The following is an 8032-nucleotide window of genomic DNA, read 5'->3' as shown; positions in this document are numbered from 1 at the left end:
TGGAATAATTTTACTGCCAGGGGACCTTTGTTAATATCTGAAGCTATATTTGATTGTCACAACTGGTGTAGTGCTCCAGGCATCTAGTGGGAAGAGACCAGGATGCTGCTAAACACAGAACAACGCACAGAGCAGCCTTATTTATTTATTTGTTTTTTGGCTGCTCCTCTAGCACATGTAAGTTACCAGGCCAAGGATGGAATACAAGATGCAGCAACAACTTACGCCACAGCTGCAAAAGTGCCTGATCCTTAACCCACTATCCCAGGCCAGGGTGCAAACATGCATCGACTCAGAGACAAAGCCAGATCCCTAAACCACTGTGCCACAGCGGAAACTCCCCAAAGCATCTTTATCTTAACGAAGTAGTATCCATCCCAAATGTTAATATGTGCCCAAAGTCACAGAAACTGTGATAAAAAATAAATTAATTAATTAAAAAAAACTTGTATAAAGGGCAGGAAACAAAGCAGAAAAGTAGAAAATGATGAAAGAAGGGCATGACCAAAGCAAACGTGTGAAGCAAACATGAAAAATGCGATGACAGACATAGCATAAGATGAGCAAATAGATTAGAAATGATCTTGGAAATAAATTCTCTGAACATTGTCCTCTGCCCTAATAAGTCTCTGGTGTACAGCTGGGTCAGAGTTGTATTCTTGGCAGAACTGCACAGAAGAGAACAGAGGGCTCATTAGCAGAAAAGAAATTATTTTTGTGAATACACATGGACATTTTATGAAGAGGTTTAGTTATTCCAGTGAGTGATCACGAGACAGTGCTAGAAATCTCTTACAATTTGAACAGAAGAATCTGAGAAAAGTGATCATAAAATGTATGAAAATAATTTTATAAACCAAGAGGAGATTACTTATAAGTAAAAGAATTTACTCTTGCTTTAAATCTTGTGCAGTGATTTAAACTATTTTTTTTATGAAATAGAAACTGTCCAATTTTTCTAGAAAATGGAACCCTTGGATAGTTAATTTTATGTGTCAGCTTGGTTAAGCTATGGTGCCCAGTTATTTGATTAAATATGAGTCTTGCTGTTGTTATAAAGGCATTTTGTAGATAAACTTGTCATTTACAACCAGTTGACTTAGTAAAGGAATTTGCTTTCAACAAAGTGGGTGGGGCCCATTCAATCATTAAGATTTTCAGATCAAAAACAGATGTTTCTCAGAGAAAAAGGAATTCTACCTATCTGAAGCATTCTGCCAGACTGCTTCCATGAACAGCGTAGTAAGTATGTGTGTTTCCTTGGCCTAAGAGCAGATGGGTGCTAGCTGGGGAAAGCTGGGTGAGAAGGATCACTGGGGTAGGGAGAGAAGCTAAAAAGAAGACATGGACATGTGTGCTGTCAGGGGAATGATTTGGTGCCGAAGGTCCCAAGGAGTCCAGTGAGGTGGTAAGAAAGTGGTTTCTGCAAAATCTACCACCATCTCCACCAGAAAAGAGCCACCATTCAGGACTGGGTGATAGGTAAGAATGCTCAACAGCAAAGACAGAACCACTTAGAGGCACCAGATAAGTGAAAAGACTTTTTATGTTTCTTTTGAATGCCTCAGAATATCACCAGACAATCTGTTTATAAGCAAAATGACGTGTATCTGAACTTGTAGTAAAAGGGAACATAATTGCGTGGTAAGATTTAGCTGTGTCTCCAAAGTCAGGTGTTAGAAGTGAGATCCTAGGTGCAGATGGTTTCAAGGCACAGGATTTGTTGGAATTGGGCAAATTTATTAGCTGATGGTTTAGACTTGATGGTCATGGCAAAGGGAGGGTGCTGACATGAATCTCTTGATAAGTTAAGTGTTGCTTAATTAGGGACTGATTTCAGACAATAGTCCGTAGACTATTACATCCAATAAAATAATCTACAGGAGTTTCTTGGAGCGTGCAGGGAAAAGTTCTATTGGTTTAATCTCACCTTTCCCCAGGAAAAGTTTTCTGAAACAACTAGGTCGTGTTGACACAGGTGGTCTAAAGAAGGTTGAGACAGATGGCCTCAGCTGTCCTTCCTCACATCCTTTCTTTTTGGCTTGAACAGAAGCCAGGAGCAATACACTGATGGAAGACAAGGAGAGCAGAGAGGGTAAATAAAATGACCAGGCCCCTCCAAGCCATCGGTGCCTTATGGAATCCCATGACAGGCCTGAACCAAGGGAAAAGGGAGGAGCTTTAATATGGCTGTAAGACTGGTTTTTAATTTATATTGGGTTAGATTTAACCACTCATATAAAATAAAAATGTTTCATTATATCTTCCTGTGATTATAGATCTGGCCATGGTATTGTCCAGAAATTCGAGGAAGTTAGAGCCCTCAGGTCAAGTGTGAATGAAGCAATTTCCTAATTATGCCCTACTGGGTCCAGTCAGTTTAATACCTCAGTTGCATTTAAACTGAAAAGATGGCCATCCAATAATTCTCAATTCTTTCTCACACTCAGTTGCAGGCCTAGACTCTCATCCAACGTGCCCTATATCGTGTCTGATAGAGTCATTTCTTGATTAATAAAAGTAAAATAGGAGTTCCCATCATGACTCAGTGGTTAACGAATCCGACTAGGAACCACGAGATTTCAGGTTTGATCCCTGGCCTTGTTCAGTGGGTTAAGGATCCGGCATTGCCGTGAGCTGTGGCGTAGGTCACAGACGAGGCTCGAATCCCGTGTTGCTGTGGCTGTGGCATAGGCCAGTGGCTACAGCTCTGATTCAACCCCTAGCCTGGGAACCTCCATACACCACAGGAGCCGCCCTAGAAATGGCAAAAAGAAGACAAAAAAAAAAAAGTAAAATATATTGAACTTAATTCATGGAAAATTTTGCTTTTATTATTTTACTATTTGTCATGATTTCAGCTTATTTGAAATCAGAATAAATTTCATCAACATGGAATCTCTCCTATCTACCACTTCTATAAATCACTCTCAGCCCACAGTTGCCAATGTCTGAATTTACCCCTGCATTTATGCCAAGGTCATGCTGTGCCTTGTTCTTGGCCAATGACTGAGCTTGGCAGGGATACTCAGGCGGGCCCATCTTTATGACATGTGGGTGACTTACCAAAACTTCCTTGGAACGTCCCTGAAGATTATTCTAACCCAAGCTTCCTTCCTTCCCTCTCTCTTTCACTGAGTTCAGACCTGCATTGTTGTCTCATGGGTCTCCCAGAATTCTCCAGCTACTTTTCCATTTTTACTGGCAGGTATTTTCCACAACAAGTATCTTTAATGTCAAATACTAGTTGTCAGTTATTTCTTGAAGGACTGCAACAAACACATTAAGTCAACAAGATTTATTTTTTTATGTGAACTGGTCATTTACTCTTACTATTGTCAATTAAGAGTTTCATGTGATGACCTCACCCTTTTCTTCAAGCCCCTGTTCTTTTTGTTCCCACTGAAACATGTTTTTATCACCGGTTATGCTAGCTCAATGACAGTGAGCAAAAATTGTGTATGTGTGAACTCTGTGAAGGCAGGGAATTTATGTCTTTACTTAACACAATGCCTGGTCTATAATTGGAACTTAAGTATTTTTCAATGAATGTCTTCCTAAAAACAAAATTTTCTAGAGCAATTAGATGAAAAAATACACCAGTGAGGGGATATAAATCTCTTAAGACATTACGATATGCCATGTATTTAAATTCTTTAATCTTCCTGTTTTCTATCCAGCAAAATATCAAGGAAACATATGAAACAAAGGAAACAACAGCAACAGACTCTTTAGCTCATGAAGACAGTTGAAGATACAAAGTGTAACATATGAATAAAAAAACTGGAATGCCGTATTTTATTCTGGAGAAATAAGTTTATTTTAAGTGCATTATCTATTTAAAATACATTTAAGTGAAAGAATCTTAGGAGAAAAATAGGAAAGGAATCCTAGAAAGAGAATAACAGGAGTGATTCTGAGCACTGGCATAGGAATAAAAATCCAAGCTATATCTCATACATTTGATTTGAAAATGATCACAAGCCAAGATTGCTTTGTCCACATTGAATCACATGCTTCCAGGAGAACTGTGATGGTGAGTCCTGGTGAGGGAGGTAGTTGGTATTCACAGATGTTGGTGAGGCTCTATGTTAAACTTTCATAGAGTCCTGAAGACAGAACCATGAGGCAGGGAACTGGAGACATTCAGTAAATTGGTCAAAAGAGGGGAGAGCTAAAAACTGGTTGGTAACAAGATGACTGGCAACTCCTGGGAGAAAGGTAAACTGGACGGTAAACGCTGGATCCACAGCCCAGAGATTAGAAGCCAGTATTTCCATCACCAAAAGACCCAAAGCCAATATATTTCCAAGTCCTACAGATCCGATGGTGTTTGTTTGGCAGGGACTGCGGATGATGAAATTTCTCTGGTGGAAGCAGGACATCTGGTAGGGTCTGGTCACATCACAGGGTGCCTGGAAGCTGATGGGCTCAAAGTTCTCTTGATAGCCACCCCAGAGAGAGGAGCCCAGCTGGAAAGTGCTAGGGGAGTAGATTACATTGCTGGGGTAGAAATGTCCATGGGTGGAAATTGGGTCCCCCAGAAAACCTCCAAGAGAGCGGGAAGAAAAGTTTTGGGAGCTGCAGTTGAAAGATAGGTTGTCATAAGTTCTGGGTTCAGGTGAGTTGCGGAGGGAAGTTTGCGAGTGTGAATAAAAGTTACCTTCTACACCAGCCACTTATATACTCTAGCCATACATTAATAGCATGTGCCCATTGTCATAGGAATGCTTAATTAGGCTCAGTCAAAATGAAATAAGTTAACCTTCAAAGACTTTCTTATGATGCAGACGTTTAAATGAAGGAATTTCATTAGTTTTTCAAAGCAGTTGTTCATGAAGCAAAAATGTTATTTCTCATTCGTCTAGCTTGAGTGAATGACTATAATTATACCCTATTTGTTCTTGAAAGTTTGGTGTTTTATTCATCCTATCCTTCAGGATATTGTATTGAATGGGTAACACAGTGAGGATTTTGTTATATTTAAAGCTCTAAAAAGAACAGTAGTGTAGAAAGTACAAGTGCCTATCCCGTGTAGACTTCACGGAAAAATCGAGTTATAAAAACACATGGTTACAAATGATATGTATAATTTCGAATGACTCTGGATGGTATCAAAATGTATGATAATATGAAATAGAGAATAAATCTTTTTGAGACTGCTAATGGGGTAAGTGTATCAAATGACATATGTTTTCTCCCTAGAGGACTAGTGTAAGTATTTTTCTAGACTCTCCCAGAATTAATCATTGCTAAATGTAACTAGAGTAGTAGTGTCTGGGTGCAGAAAATGGCTTAAAATAACCGACTGGAATGGACAAATTTCTTAAGACCTCCATCTTCCAAAGCTGATATATTGCCCAATGAAAATGAACTGAAACTCATCCAATGAAGATCTTAGATTACTGGGTGAAAGTTTGAAGGGAAGATTCAGCTAAAAATCTAAAAATTTCCATCTTGGGGGCAATTGGAACATCTAATTAGGATATTGTAAATGGGATTCTGATGCAGTAGAGTACTGGATAATTGCTAAACTCCCTACCAAATTGCATACTTCAGGTGTCTGAACATTTCAAGTAGATAAGCTGGTCTTCAATCATGTTCTGTCTATCAGGTACATCGTTTGCCCTCTGTTTCTAAAATAAACAATTCTTATTATTAAGCTTTTTAATTATGAATAGAAAAAAATTCCAGTAGATTCCAAACTGTCCTGTTTTATTTGTTAATAAAATATTGAATATCAGTACATCCAGATAAATATTTAATTCATCTAAATTGAATTTGCTTGCTTGTTTCAATGTCATCCACTCATATAAGTTATTTCTCTGGAAGAATATTCTATGAGATCAGATATTAAGTCATTTTGAACATTCTTTTCTCAACAAAATGGAGGGTTCTGCACCAAAACATTTTGTTCAGAAGTAGAAGAAAAATGCTTTTCTATGAAATTAACAAATCAAACAGCCTAGAAACCACAGCAAGATAAACTTTCTCAATCTCTCCTTTTCTTCAAGGTGTCAGTCTTCATTATCCTGCTCCACAGGGGTGAATGGGCATCATAGAATGGCAAACAAATGACCATTATTTTAGCAATTTTGTAATACGTGTCAGAAACACCTGAAAGCAAGTGAAGTCAAACTGATGTATGTTACTTTCTGAAGCTAAGGCAGAATCTACTTAAGATGACTCCTTTGGTCCAAATCTTTAAGGCAATTACCTTATAAACTTTCTTTAGAAAAATCATTTTCTGTGGATTCCTTTTATTGGTACACATTGCCTCTGATTAAAGAGAGAAATACACTGGGCATTTTTTTCATGTTTTTTTCTTATTTTTAATGTTTTTTTTTCAGTCAGCATCTTAGATTAATAATTTCCAACATTCCAAAATAATATAAAGCGATTTATAATATCTAACGCATTCTACAGTAGACACAGACACACACAGGAAAGAAAAGGTGGGATTGATTTTTATAGCTGCACACAGTTTTAAGCAGGAGCATCAGAAATAAGGGGCTCTCAGTTAATACTTAAGTAAAGCCATTAAATTGAGATCCGATTACAAAAATCCTCATATATCGTCCATGTCACCTTAGCTGCTTCCTGATGGCACTATCCATTAGATAAACTTGCCACTTACTGCTCACAACCAATGTATGTTCTTATTTAAAAGAAATGACTTTGAGTAGATCAGTTAGTTAGCAACTTTTGCTATCCAGTTAGCAGCTTTGCTATCCAGATGGCAACAGTGTAGACACAGATTGTGAAAGGGGTATCAATTATTTTTAATTAATCCAGCTTCCCTCAGCCCAGATGTTGTCTACCTCTAAAGCACTTCTCTGAGTGATCTGTTCGGTAACCTTTGGTAGAGATGGATGACTAATAACTTTGAAGATTCAATACTATTACCTAAATTCCAAGGCACAAACATGACTGCACTTTCCAGTTGTAAAGCCACAAAAAAAAAAAAAAACCCACCTGCATATGTATAACTATGATGATCTTTTCAATCTGATTAAAAAGAGGAAGGTAACTTGTTTTTATGAGCCATGTGGATGACACACCTGATGATAAGGGTACATAAATGTTCCACTCCAAGAAGTGGCATCAGCCTCGGAACCTTCACACTACATATCACATCTTCCCTCACCATGTCCTACAACTGCTGCTCTGCAAACTTCTCTTCCCACTCCCTTGGGGACCTCTCGCACTACTCAGGTTCCTCCTGTGGCTCTGTCTACCCAAACAACCTGGTCTACAGCACCAACCTCTGCTCTCCAAGCACCTGCCAGGGTGGCTCCTCTGTCTGCAGTGACTGTCAGGAGACCTGCTCTGAACCCATCAGGTGCCAGGCATTCCGTGTGGTGTCCAGCCCCTGCTACCACCTGAGGACCTAAACATTCTTCAGTCCCTGCCAGAGGACTTTCTCTGGGTCTCTGGGCTTTGGCTCTAGTAACTTTGGATCTTTTGGTTGTGGTTCCCCATCTCTAGGCTTTAGGTCCAGTGGTTTCTAAGCACTGGGTTGTGGCCCTAATGCTTTCTCATCCCTAAGCTGTAGATCCAACTTTTACCATCCCACCTACTTTTCTTCTAGGAGGTGCCAGTCTGCTTCTTTCCAACCAGCCTGTGGATCTGGCTTCTACTAGTTTTATATTTGAACACAGTCCCTACTCTATCTAGAAATTTAATGCAGTACCTACTATAGCAGTGCCTGTATTACCCATCGATCTTCTGTCCTACCATTAGCTTATAAATTTGACTTCTACTGTTATCTGCTATGGATTAAGGACAATATGAATACCAGTAACTGGAAATGTGTTCATTGAAGAAAGATGCCAAAATTGCTTTCTTGTCATTATATATACATACAATATTGAAACACATTTATTTCTGATTTATTTCTCCTAGTACTTCCCCTAATGTGGCTATTTCTAATTTTACTAGTAGAAAAAAAAAATGTTGTTGAAAGTTTAAATAAAAATATGCTATATGACATCCACATATTTGCCTTAATACTAAGTGTTTACTTTGTGTC

At 38.6% G+C, this 8032-nt stretch overlaps 1 pseudogene; it reads left to right on the top strand.

Moving 5' to 3' along the window:
* The first annotated feature begins 7136 nt into the window (after positions 1-7136).
* On the top strand, positions 7137-7643 carry LOC125113582 (keratin-associated protein 13-1-like; annotated as a pseudogene).
* The last annotated feature ends 389 nt before the right edge of the window (positions 7644-8032 follow it).

The sequence above is a fragment of the Phacochoerus africanus genome, chromosome 1, assembly GCF_016906955.1.
Source record: "Phacochoerus africanus isolate WHEZ1 chromosome 1, ROS_Pafr_v1, whole genome shotgun sequence".
Lineage (NCBI taxonomy): Eukaryota > Metazoa > Chordata > Mammalia > Artiodactyla > Suidae > Phacochoerus > Phacochoerus africanus.
This window is presented reverse-complemented; position numbering and strand designations above follow the sequence as displayed.